Source organism: Liolophura sinensis, chromosome 8, assembly GCF_032854445.1.
Source record: "Liolophura sinensis isolate JHLJ2023 chromosome 8, CUHK_Ljap_v2, whole genome shotgun sequence".
Taxonomy (NCBI): Eukaryota; Metazoa; Mollusca; class Polyplacophora; order Chitonida; family Chitonidae; genus Liolophura; species Liolophura sinensis.
This window is the reverse complement of record NC_088302.1, coordinates 32,962,021-32,976,900: the sequence shown is the minus strand read 5'-3', so window position 1 is coordinate 32,976,900 and position 14,880 is coordinate 32,962,021.

Here is a 14,880-nt window from a genome sequence, read left to right as displayed (position 1 = left end):
TCCAGAACTTCTCGCAAACAAAACGTTAATCGGTAGCCGGATCTGTCGTCAGTTCATTAAGTGGCGCCTTTACTGACTATACCGTAAAATCACGGTACGTATACGCTACGGAAACTCGCTGCGTTCTTGAAATGCCTATTTGACTTATCTGAAAGATGAATATATAATGTTTATTTATACCCTTGGGGAAAATGGAAACCTTGTGTTTGCGTTTCATATTAACCCACGAATTATGCTCACCCAGACATCGACTAGTCCGCTAGTGATAGTCACTAGGAATGGGGTGGGGCAGTTTCAGCTGAGCCAGTCAAATGATACATGATAGGCTGGCCCGGCAAAACTGCCGCACGTAAGTTCACTATTGATGTCATTTCTGATGATTTCCGATGTGTTGTATTTAACAGAACAATCTTCTGTAATATCACAATACACAATCGCATCACTCAGACAACAGAATATCTGCTAAAGTTAACAACTTTATTTTTTGAGCGGATTAGTTTTATGCTTATGTCAGTCAAACTAAGTGTTCTTAAGTCTGTTGCCATGGAAATCCGGAACGTGATCTATTCTTTTGTTGTGTTCACATCATTCAAACTTGTAATTTCTTGTCAATTTCTATGGAAACCCGGAACTTTATCTGAACAGACCCTTGTAGTTTAAATAGGTATATACCTATATCACCACAGTATGAACCAATACGACTTCTGTTCTGTTCATCCGATATTTCCATTTCTAGTTAATTGCCAGAAACCAGAAATTACATGGAAATAAACTAAAGTTGTAATTTCTCAAACCAATTTGCCCTGACAACGAGACAAGACAGTAACAAGTTCTCTAAAATCATGGTCTAGTGATTGTCGACCGCGTAAAGCGCGCTCAGGTTGCGCAGGATAGGCGTGTTAAAATCAATTTCTGTACGGGTTAAAAAAATTCTCTACGGTTAAAAGTAATTTCTGTACGGGTTGAAATTAATATTATAGTATATTATTACTGTTATTATAAGTCGTCAAAAAGCCACCGTTCAAACTGTATGGTCCTCTTTTCAATTACACCGTCGCCGTATAAGTGGAATATTTTAGTGCTTTATAAGACAGCAGTCACATCTTTTTCACCTCTACGACGTTTAACCCCAAGCACTCACTCCTTTTCACCTATTATAAATGACTTCTTAAGTAACAAATAAGGAAAATAAGATGCGTAGTACATAACTGACTATAATCGTATCTCCGGTTACTTAATAATGACGATGAGTTCGGAAAGCCCAGCTAACACTAGTCAAATTATGTCGTAGTTTATTCTAGCTAGTTGACAAACTACCATGCATCGTCCATTTGTTACCTTTCAAACTTAACCGCAGAGCAACAACTTTCCAAAAGAATACTAAGGAACGCTAAGCCACGTCAATGACCACCAAACACATACGGACAGCCCAAGGGAGATCACGCAGACATTTTAACCAGTTCATGAGAGTTAACCCCCCTGCATTGCAAATTTATAATTCCCTATGGATAATTCAGAACTGGAGCTTGTAATCTCTACTTCTTACTAACGAAACTTTTTTGGTTGAAATTTGAAATAACCTACCAACGGAAATCTTTTAAATAAGTTTTCTGGGGGAGGAGCTGGGGGTCTTATTCCTTGAATGAATTGTCAGGATCCTTGAAATTCTTGTCCTTTCACATAGAAGCAGTTGACTGTATTCAGTTCGGCATGTTAACATATTGGAGAATTCTCCCGTCAGTGCCTCACCTGAAATGTTACACATGGGGTTGACTAATTTTTCGTTTATATATGTTTGTCAGGGACGATCACTGCCAGAATTCCTGCAGATAGTTTTCGTCATTTTAGACGTTTTTGGTTGTATTAGGTGTATGAAAGAAGACGTAGATAGGTGAAAATACCAGAAGGCTTTAGACTATGGGTGACTATTTCTGTCTAGAATGAGCAATGGTAAACGAACGTTCCTATCTGACAATGAATCCACCAATTGGTGGAGAACGAACGTTCTTATCCGAAAGCGAAACCAGCAGTCGGTGGAGTGCGACGGTTCCTATATGAAAGTGAATCCAGCGATAGAGAAAGAACATTCTTATCTGACAGCGAATCCGGCAGTTGGTGGGGACCGAAGGTTCCTATATGAAAGTGAATCCAGCAATGGAGAACGATGGTTCTCATCTGATAGCGAATTCAGTGTCTGAAGACTTCCATGGTACAGTGTATATATGCTGTATAATGGACGACTTACTCCGGTAGGGACCATGCCATTTTTCATTACGTGTCTAACATGGTGGCGAATGCAAGGCACATTTTGGAATAAAATCAAAGACTACAGCATGGAGAGTGAAACAAGAGCATCACCGACAGTGTGATAGTTGGCAAACGGTCAAACGAAATCTGGTCTATTGTAAATTTACCTCAGTTAGGGTTTTTTTCTAACTGTTCATGTAACTGCTTAAAAACGTAACAATTCATATGCTCTCTATAACAAAATTAGATGCAATTTGTCACAGGTCACTGGTCTAGAATAGCTCAAAATGCTGTGTTGTCGCCACATTTAATAAACATGGCAGCAGGGGTATAAAATGAATATTTCAGAAGCAAAAAACTGCGCCGTATACAAGAAAACATTGTCAAGCAAATTTGATCGTTACTCCAGAATTTGGCAGCGGTTCGATCCTACACCCTGAGAAGTGGCAGTTGGCACTTACTGAAAGGGAAAGTGAATAGTATCGCACTGTAGAAAGATTATGTAGGGTCAAGAAATACAGTATTTTATATGGTTGAAGCTGTGTCCATGTCGATCGATATGTTCTTAGAAGTTAAAAGGTGTCTCAAATTTTACAGTTAGAATCTAGTAATTGCTCGTCCGCATATTGCTTTTAAGTAACTAAATGCGGAACGAAGTAGAATTCCATTGAGTTTGAGGTGTATATGTTGAACGTGACACGTGAAACTGACTAAATGTGGAACGAAGGCATCGTTCTGATCTGAGATATGTTTATATGCACATCCTGTTAAATGACAAACTGGATGTGACGCACTGTAAGGAGGAACCAAATCAGCAACGAGAGAGAATTCCATGCATGTAATTTTGTGTTGATGGCCACAGTTGGTTAAATAATGAAACTAAATGCGGAACACAAAGAGAATTCCCGTGACATTTGATGTGTATTATTTTGACAGCCACACTTTGTTAAATGAAGAACTGAATGTGGAACACATCATTTCCCAGCCGCTTTATCGCCAGAATATTCGCAGCACATATCATGATATACCTCTTATGCCACCAAATGCCTTTGGGTGGAAAAAGTTGAAATCGAGCGCCTGTGGGAGGATAAAGTTGAAATCGAGGGCCTGTGGGTGGATGCAGTTGAAATCGAGAGCCTGTGCATGGGTGGATAAAGTGGAAATCGAATTGAATTGAAAGCTGTCGTTGCAGTGATAGCGAGAAATGTACTTTTAGGCCTCACCAGTCTGCCTGTAACACTGGTCGTGTGATGGTACTACACTGGTAGCTAAAGCCCAGGCCATTAATAATTCATTTTTCATTGCCTGTGGAAAACATAAGGAAAGCAATTGAAGATATGCTGTTAAGAGTCACCAGAGATCTTTTGTCAGCAGCGGTCAGGACATTTTTATAGTAAATTACACTGGTTTCATAAGATTTTGTCGTTTGATAAATTAAAATGGCCTATAAGTGAGCCCGAGACCGATCAAGCATGCATTATTATTCATTACAGATGGCGACGCTATGGAAAAGCTAGGCGTGTGGCCACATTTACCAAGGATATTCCAGAATATGTGCTAGATGGCTTATGTTTTTTCTCTCAGTTTCCTGCGAACATCACAATATTTGTGCGGACGATGTACCCCCAAAACAATAAATGTTTTCATTTGGTATCATTTTGTGTAGTACAAAGACATTCTCATGCACTAAAGGACAACCGTATATATAGCATATGCCCAATGATGAGGGCAGTTAGAAGAATAGAATGAGTGAGTGAGTGAGTGAGTGAGTGCTTGAGGTTTAACGTCGTACTTAACAATTTTTCAGTCATATGACGACGAAGGAATCCTTAAAATGCATGTAATGTGCCTCCTTATTGCAGGGCTGATTTCCACCGCTCTTTTATCTAGTGCTGCTTCACTGAAACGCCTTACCGAAGGCAAGTAAGCCGTTCCGCCCCAGCCATTATACTGATACGGGTGAACCAGTCGTTGCACTATCCCCTTCATGCCGAACGCCAAGCGAGGAAGTTACAACTTCCGCTTTTAAGGTCTTAGGTGTGACTCGACACAGGATTGACCCTGGGTCAACTGCACCCGAAGCGGACTAGAAGAAAAGACCATAACATACCAAATGTATATATGGATCGATAAAGTATCCGACAAGGAGTCTTAAAAGAATAACTTTTTGTCCTTATGAGGTTGCATAATCGAGATAGGCTACCACAGTTCAAGAGAAGCAAATTGCACACAATGAGGCAATCGAAAGCGCCGCCATGTTATCAGTTTTGATCAATCAGACACGAGTTATCTATTTAACCCGACAACGCAGGTATTTCGCTTTCGTTACCCAAACCATTTAACCATGTGTGCGTGGAGTACGAGTGACGTGTAATTTTTCCGGTTGTTTTAATATGACGAATTCTATGGTCTCATGCGCATTCCAGAATGACAATTTATTTATTGAGTTACCAATGAATAAAATATTTCCATTTCTCTTTCTAAATAACTAAGATTATATTACTTGTTGTCTTTAGCTTTGACGGAACATATAACTGCTTTTTTTTGTTGGATCAGACGTTGCATTCTAGGTGTATATAAGACTAGGTCACACAATAGTCGCGTGATGGATATATGTCCCACATTCAAGCCCGTTGCCTTTCTCTTTTTATATTCAAAAGTAAGAATCTATCGTTTTCTGCTGTGACGCTGCAGCCCATGTGTACTACATGTTCTTATGTGTTTTGTCTGTCGCAGATTTGTACACACAAGTATGACGTATATTATAGCCAAAAATTGTCACCAGTACACAGATTTGGATCACCGTGCTACAAGCGGGATATACAGACGATATATACTTAGTCAGTCCATGTATGTGATTGTGCGTGGGAAGACCTGTCAGCAACCTGCGAATGGCCATGAGTTTTCCCCCAGAGCTGTGGTCGGCATTCTTCAACCCACAATGTTGGCAACCGTGGTATATGTGAAATATTCTTTCAGCAGTCAATAAATAAATAAATAAATAAAACCACGCACACGATATATATTTTGGCCGATGTAATGGAATTTTCGGGCAAAAACATCTTGCGTAAGAATACTCGACAACATGTACATGCACACAGCAGTTGATATGGCAACCGCAATCACTCTCATTCAAATTTCAAACAAAGTGGGGTTCAGAGTATCAACCGACAGATATTATAATAAGTCTTTGTACTTATTGCAAGGTCGAATTCTTGGGATTTGTCATCGCTGTATGGATCATTTAATTCTCCTCAGAGCTGTGCCTCCTTCCAGAATTATGGCCCCCAATACGTAGACACATTAGGGACAGTTCTTGTGGAAGACACAAGGCGTTGGGCCGAGCAGTGTTTTAGCATTCCTCACATCATGAGTCACAAGAGAGGAACTACCATTCTTATAGATATACCCACCTACGTAACCACCGTAGTCCAATTGTTTAGTGGTTGAACACATGACAATACGGCGTGGTTGCAGACGTACTTAAATAATACGAACTGTCCATTATGCACTAATTAGGTAAATGTCCTGTTACATTGATTACCATTTCCTTATCGGTATTTGCAGAGGTTTCCTCCCACGGTAGCTTCGGACTTCAAACATAGTCACCAATCGCTTCCTATATCATGCCTCAAGGTTACGGATGTGATGCACAAACAGTTCCTGGGTACAGGGCTTGCATGTTTAGATGCTGTGAATATTTTTCCCCCAAAATTCCAGACTACGTCATCAACAACATCATTATCCAAACGTTTAAAGGATATTCAATGGTATTTTTGTCAGAATCTTAAATATTTTAACAGATGTACGGCACTAAATTCGCATTGGGAGGGATATGGAATTGATGAATTGATGCACCATAGCTTTAGTTCCACCCACAAGATTTTGGTGGTCTGGAATCCGCATTCCATATTCGAATACCTCTAACAATTATATCTGTCAACTAACGGCCTAAGGAATAAAAAAAAATAACAGCTTCGAAACACATCACTGTTACCACAGCACTGTGAGTGCCTGGGATGGGATCATTATTGAAATGCATGCATCTTTCATAAACACGCCTTAGCCCGTCTATATACCTACTCATAAGCGTTCACCTTAACCACAAGCAGTCAAATACATAACTAATATATGAATAACAATCAGTACATCCCTTATCGGACATTACAATTTTAAGCAGATAAGCAGGCAACATGTCAATGATTACAAAGTTGATATCAAATTCGATGCAAACTTTCATAGCCTATAGCTAGACTGCTAAACATTGCTTAAAAGACTAAACAAAACTGTTTTCATCTTTCCTGAAAAGTTTTGCATGGCGCTGGTGTGACTTGAAATGTGTTTGTTTCAGCGTAAAATACAGATAACACGAGATTAGTATGCGTGAGAAAGCCATTAGCCTGGCTAATGTTAATTGATAATACCTCACTTCTTCCTTCTAGTTATTCGGTTTCCACCTTCCCCCATGAGACCAGCCTTAATTCTAGATTCACTCGCTCCAGTCTGATTAGTCAGGGAATTGTCTGCGAATTAATATTCCTGGCCACTGTTGATAGAAAATTGGAATCCAGCTTAATGAAGATGCCGCCATCTTGTCTTTGTAAAATCCCCGATTGGTGCCTCGTTACGAGCGTATAAAGCCAGTATTGTGGTAAGATAGGACGACTCTGGTGTCGTCTTCAAATAAAAAGACTTTAATCCTCGGACAAATTTGACACCTGCAGGAAAATGTAAAAGAAATGAAAGAAATCAAAAATTTAATTCTTGGGAAAAACACTTCATATTGTTGTGATATAAAAATTGGAACATGAAATAAGATATAGAAAAAACAGAATTGTAAAACTTGGAAAACACACTCTCTCATCCGCTGTTATGAAGATCTTGTCATAAAATATGTGGAAATGTTTTTGTTCATGACATTAGAGATACTATAGAAAATATTGATGCCGAGGGAATATCTCCAGTTTGTGTTCAATGAAAGAAGAAGTCGTTTGCATTATTTCGTTTTGCAGTTCTCTCCTGGGTCTCATTTTTTTCGAAACTCATCCATGTAGCAGTACACATCTGCTCAAAAAAGGAGGAAAGAAGTTAAAAACATGCACAGTTGAACAGTTGAGACTTTTTTGCTTGAAAGTTGATGACAGTTTAACAAAAACATGTAGAGTGGAAGATCCTGGGGTCTCGGGCAGTTGTGTATGCGATCATGAAGTCTACTAGGCCTTAGAAGTGGAAGCCTTCATCTTATTTTCCTTAAGTGTCCCCAGCTGGAAAACTTCATTCCGCATTCTTTGCTCTTGGGAGTGATGTCTGTTCAACAACTTATTAAGAACAGATGTTAGATAGTATCTCTGTTCGCCTTGTCCATAGCCTGCCTTTGTCAAGGTCAGATAGTCCTGCTACCGTCAGCATCGGTTACTGTTAGGGTATAGCCAAACACAGTCTGCTGATGTAAACAAGGCATCGTCTGCTGCCAAAGTCTTCTGAATATGAATGAATAAGACACGACGTAGATCTACCTCTGGAAACGGATCATGTGTCAGCTCAGTGTAGACAGAAATGGCCTATCATCGCAGAAGCTTGTCGTCTGTCGTCTGCAGGGAATGGAAGCAGAAAAGAAATGGACATCCCTGAAGACGCCTCGACCTGTTGACAGGTGACAGCTCAAGTACACGGGCACCTGGTATCTTCACGACTGGGCGGCGTGACTGTCTCGACAGCTGGGAGTTAGGCCGCCTACTGACATATATCCATAAAGAAACTCCGTGTTCCACTCCTTATGTTAAGTTATGTCACGCCTACCACACAACGGACAACGCCGGCAGTATTAATTTACATACACACATATGTATACTCCGAAAACGGAAGCATCCGTATTCCTTGCGCTATGTGGTCTCGTTAAACCAAAATGTTGGGGTGGGGAGAGGGGGGGGAGTTGTGAATGTGATTTAAGCCAGTCACTTTATCCGATTATCAAAATTGATGAATGCGTTAATCCGCGCTGAAACAATTACCTGAATTCTTTTGAAAAATAAGGATTTGAGCAGTTTATTGCCCGTCAACCTGCCGAAATATTCCAACTTATCAAACGAAACAGAAATTAACGAATATATGAGTTAATGGGTTATTTATCGAAATGCTGACATTTAAATTACATATCCTGTCGAAATGTGACGTAATATAAATTAGGAAAGTCAGTTATATGTTGTGTCCTCGAATGAACTCTCGCGAGGAACTGGGGAATCGTCAGGACGAGTAGTATATCCTCGTCACCAAATAGTCAGTCGGTTACAATTAGCTCCAGGAAGATATAGTCTCGCGCCTCTGGGAACCGCGTCACCTCTGACCTCGATGCCACATTTCATGGCAACAACGCCTGACAGGAAGCGGACCGCGACGTCGTAGTCTTTCATTTACTAGCAGAAATTCTTGTACCGTATACACTGACATTAAGTCCCCTCGGAATGAAAGACGTAGGGCTGACTTACGTGTGGAGGCTGTCCGGATTGCTTCACCGCCGAGCTACGGAGTCACCGGGTTACAAGTCATCCTTATATTGTCGCTTCATCTGACAAAACCACCGCGCAGAACGCGTCTCATTCTTTGACGTGTAAAGCAGATTTCCATTTCATAACGGTTATAAATTTCATCTAACTGTCAGTCATAAAGAAGACAGTTGTCAAAACATTTGCGAGTAGAGTTGTAGTACGCGAAGTATTGAGCTCCTCTTGACGCTAAACAAAGTCATGTTTCAACGGTAGGAACATGCACCATATCTTTCTAATGTCCTGAACATTTGAACTTGAAGAATTTAGGCTTACGTTTAACAGTGATGTATTCAGTGACAAGGCAAAGCGCATTTTTCTCTGATTCCCTTTCTGTTGCCTAATTCCATAACTGGATTCAATCAGAAATCAATGAACTAGGATGGAACCTTTCAAAATATACAGAACTTCTGCAGAATTTGAAGAATATACCGTTCAAACGAGGGGTGAATCAGTGCGCAAGAGCAGAACGAGTCATACGTTGGACAAATGAAAGCCAGTGATTTATGATTATGTATAACAACATAACAAACTTCGATAACAACCAAGTCTTCACCTCCATTCAAATCTTTTAAAGTATATTTTTCCAAATTTTCGACTAGAACTATCTTTGAACCCATGTAAAGTCTCAGATGTCAGAAAGACAGGTATAAAACTGATTGAATTGTGTGTGGCAGCAAGTGGTTTATACATTGCTTTAACAGAGTCAAGTGGATTTGTTTGTTCTTAACACAGAAACGTTGAAAACAGCTATCAAACTTATTACGCTGGCTACGTGGCCGAGGTGGTTAGCGTGCCAGCGCGGCGCACTGACTCAGAAACCTCTAATCAACTGGCTTCCCCTTCGACCGTACGTAGGAAGGTCTGTCAGTAACCGGCGGATGACCGTGAGTTTTCCCCGGGGTCTGCTTGGCTTTCTCTCATCATAATGCTGACTGCCGTCATATAAGTGAAATATTCTTGAGTATGGAGTAAAACACTAATCAAATAAATAAATAAATAGTATTCCGGCTTATGAAGCATTGTAGCCCACACTAGAATATGATTATGATTCGATGTAGTATACATTGTCTCGAAGGACCTCGTCTGTCTCACGATACACAGCGCCCACTGCACTGTAATTAGGTACAATTTGTCTAGGTGACGGGTTAAGTATTTTAAAAATATACACCGACGAAATTACTCGGTTAGCAGCTCAAAACGAGGGCTATAGTGAGTAATTTTCTTTTCTTTTCTTTTTTTAGGGGAGAGGGGGTTCACACATGAGCCTGTATATACTAGAGAGCAAAAAAAAAAACTCCTGAGCGACCGCGAAGAGCCAATCAGAATCCAGTAACATAAAATGTATGTTGTTGTTGTTGCATGTGAATCTTTTTCTGTGACTGATCCGTTACAATCCGCAACCCGACACTAGGAAATTAAGTAGAAACAGTAAGGTGTTACGTCAGTCGAATGTTGCGATTGCGAAGACAGGTAACTTTTTTCATTAGTACTTCAAAAATACTTTAAAGTGTGCTGAAAATCACATGTGGCATACTATATACCTGAACGGTAACAAGCCGAGGAAACAGCATGCGATTTTCTCGAAATAGTTCAAAGATGTTGGCGCCCACCAGGATATTACCATGGCAGACGCTGGTCGCTATAATCTATAGCCAAGGGCGCTTACATGCTTTGTTGATGAAGACTGTTTTGATGATATGCCTCCAAGTTATAGAAACATTTTATTCAACATTTTCCGTATACCGGTATCTTCAATAAATTTCATGTTAGTCTCATGGTTTTTGTTAACAGGCCGTGTTGAAGGAATCCCAAGTTCTAAACAACGTCAAGCTGCCTATATCTCTGATTACGGTATCGGATGATAAGGTCACCTTTGAAGACATAACGTATGAGAAAATTTTGTCTGAAGAAGGTGCAGATCGTGAGAACAATGTATCTCGTGTATATGTCACGGCTGATGTCTTAGCGTATAGGACCAAAACAGGAAGCATTTAAGAATGGCGCCAAAAGAGTAATAAATCTGTCTGCTCCAATGATAAAACTGTCCACCGTCGAATACATTAGGATAACGGTATTTGACTATTTTGTTTCCATGCGCAACGTTCAGTTCTGAACCGTTAAGTATATTTTATTTTATGTATAAATGTATAAATTGGTCTAGTTGACCATTAATACTGTCAGCAATCAACCACCAGCGGCTGATGCATGGCGTTGGTGAATTCTGTTAGTCCCTATGCAAATACAGTGGATATAACTAAGAATTTGCACACCTCAATACCACTGTTGTTCTGTCCCATTTAGCATGGTTATCCTAAAATGAAAAGGTGAGGTTGATGAATGTCAGAGCATTGAAAACAGACGGGAAATTTCATAGAAAAATTTCAAGATTTTTAAATGATGATGAGCTGCACTTATGGGGCATGTAAAACCATGGATACATAAATACACTTTGTTAAAGGAATCAGCTTTGTCGATGGACAGTTGGCGTCTGAATGGCCCTTCTATTGCCGGGTTGTACTTGTACTATTAAAGCCGACCAGCCAGCTTTCTTAGACCATTGACTGACCCTGAGAACAAAACCAGGCAGCCGTGATGAAGGCGAAACGCGGATGCCTCCACTGGGTAAGAAGTAATTAATCAATCAATCAATAAATCAATCTAATATTGTATTTTACCACAGACAGGTCACACCAAACGTTCGGATGAAATCCCGCTTCACTCGAACAAGTGCATATCGATAACAGACACTGGATATTCGTCCTCCACTACGCTTGCCCATCGGATCGTGCACCTGAGTCTGTCTCAATCGTTGATTTGGGTGTAGGCTTTTTAACTCGATATCTGTGAGACTTTTGCGGAAGAAGACATCGACACGGCCAAATGTCAATACTAAAGCCGGAGCAGAAAGAGCTGTCAGTGTCTTTTATTGTCTAATATCGAAGATATGTTAGATAAGAACTGCACACGCCAATGTATAGCTGAACGATAAATCGTCCACTGCGGAAGGTTTTAGAATTCACCACTGTGCACCGAAATCACTTCAGTGGTGTAGCTCTGCTTATTCGGTTTCCTTTCCAGCCGTCGAGTCGGATTTAGACCCAAATCCATCATTTATTGTTCACTTTTATTACACTTTGTCAATATCCACGCTATAATCGTCGCAACTTCGTCAGACTACTCAGATTTCTTCTTCGGACGAACTCGTGAGTCAAGTACGTGTTACTGCGTTCAAATTAAATCACGGCGTATGAATACACCCTTGTCTGGACTGATTTTACTCAGACCGCTTTGAATTAGCGTCCGCAGCTTGGATGCTCCTTGTCTAAATTTTACTTCGTGTGGGTGAAATGTGCCCTAATTGGGTGATTTGAGTTCCACGTCGATAGATCGAGCAAAATTTGTATGTGTGGATTGATTGAATCACACATAAGACGTTACACTCATTGATGTTTTCATTTCTAAAAAATCCCTTTCATAAACAACTTTCCTCGAAGATTTTGACTGTTTCTTACCGTTGTTTACGTCACTTTCCAAATGGCTTCAGCAGTATGAGGGTATTGCATCTTTGTAGCGGGCAACTCTTAACGACTTTGTTTTGTATTGCTGCATCCACATGGAAACGTTATGCCGAAGACACCAGATTCGACACTATGCATACAATCACAATATACTCTGTGAACTATTACTCGACTGGGTAATGAACCAAAGCCTCGCTCTGTGTATCCCATGATAATATCAGTCCTAAGATGACTAACATTTGGGCATGGATGGATTTTTGTGCTTTTTTTCGGGTTTTATAAAATTAAGAATCACGCGATATCAAAGGTTCACAGTTTGTTATGCTTCTATAATAGTGAACTGTAACGAACTGTGAAGATACACGGGCACCGCACATAGTTTCGCTGTGGGTACATATGATTTTTTGGGCCGGGCCTTTACCAACAGTCCCTTGGTTCTAACGAGCATACGATTCATATGAAAGTTACAGACACGAATGGCGACTTTGATGGGCGGAACTGGCCGCTGAATTGGCCAGATACATATAAACTGACAGACAGAAGCTCTCCATATATAAGGATTATTGACAATGAAGAATAAGATCTGAGTTGACCTAATGCTTCCCTGCCTGAATTTGAGACTCAAGACGTCATGATTGTCTTTTCACACCAAACCTGGAAATATCTCATCAGATTAACTAGGGTAAAAACCGGTGAAACAAGCCTCTTCGTTTCCTGTTTACATTACATCAAAATCTTATCTTCACTCGTAGCAGTCACGACGAAGTTATACATTGGCCAATACGTTTTGTGTGAGAAGCTATTGAGAACGTCTTGTGCCAGCGTCTTCGTGGTTACGTGCATGCATATGTGATAGGGGATAAGTGGTGGCATTTGCATCACTCTTATCAAGAGCACTTGTTCGCCGTTCTCTTGCGTTCCTTAAGACCATCCGCTTAACCTATGTGGGACAAGGGGTCCGAATTATTTAGACTGAGTGATGCTCATACTAAGTGGTCTTTGTATCCGGCGCAATGGCAAGCAATTAAAAGTTAACGCTACCATAATCCTTCCCAGACAAGTGGCTGGCATGCTTCGACATCTACCACGAAACGCTTAGGCGCAACATTCAAAATCGCAGCAGAATTTACGGTTGCATCGTTGCTTCATTTCAACCGAAGCACGCCTGAACATCAGTTTACTCCAGAACGCGGCTTTACCATTACCTTCCTTCCCAGATTAAAGGGCTCCAAGGACGTGTTGGGCGCGGAGGGATTTCTTTTGGTGATTAAAAACGGGCGTATTAGATAGGACACTATTGGAATACCGAAAGTTCCTTCTGTATATATTCTCGGATTCCGCCAGTCGGTTTTTTTTTTGTGTCCCAAATTCTCAAACGGTTGGATTAGTCCGCTGGTCGATAGACAGGGTCCAGAACATGACGCCGGTGAATGGCTGGAAGTCGATCAAAGAAAATTTCATTTAGTAGTTCGACTGTTGAGAGACAGTGGGTCGATAATGGAGGACTGGGATGGAAATCGGGTGCTCCAAATCGTGACCTCGATTGGGGACAGCCTCCTTCAGCCTTTTGTCAAGCTTCGCTTTGCACTATTCGCCTTTGTGACCAGAAATTATATGTAAAATTCATATTACTCCCAGTTCCATCTAACAATCACCCCTTGGAAGACTTCATTAATGTAAATGTATACAAAACCACTTTAGATTGACAACATCTGCCGACCTCTGTCACCTACCTCAGGCAAGATCCGTAAATGTCATCCATTTAAACGCCGAAGGTGAAACGATCAAGGGCATGCCCAGGTCGATATATTTTTAAATTGTGAAGAAATGTGATCATAAAAATAACACACTAGCGATGTACGTTTACACAAGCGTCGTTTTTCTTCATTAAATGTGAAATTAAAAAAATTTATTTAACAAAGCACTTAAATATTTATCTGACTTTGATAAAAAACGAACGTCCAATATCCAACGCATGAGTTAAATAATTAAACATGGGCCGTAAAATAGTCCATTACGATTATAAGTTATAAAAAAAACTTTCAAAGTTTATTTTTGTATTTGCATATATTACATCACGCACATCTTTCTGGTATGCGAACACCTACAACTAGATTCAGAATTGTTTTATAATTGAAAACAGTGTAATTATTTATTTTACCATTTATTTAATTATTTTATTTTGGAAGACCAGGAAACCTGAGTGCGATGAGTAAATCACCCTCCCATGTGTAGCTGTTTGACCCGCAGCACGAACTCAAAGTTAATGTCACCCTGGTGGACGACCAGGAAACCTGAGTGCGCTGAGTAAATCACCCTCCCATGTGTAGCTGCTTGACCCGCAGCGCGAACTCAAAGTTAATGTCACCCTGGTGGACGACCAGGAAACCTGAGTGCGCTGAATAAATCACCCTCCCATGTGTAGCTGTTTGACCCGCAGCGCGAGCTCAAAGTTAATGTCACCCTGGTGGATAACCAGGAAACCTGAGTGCGCTGAATAAATCACCCTTCCATGTGTATCAGTTTGACTTGCAGTGCGAGTTCAAAGTTAATGTCATACTGGTGGAAGG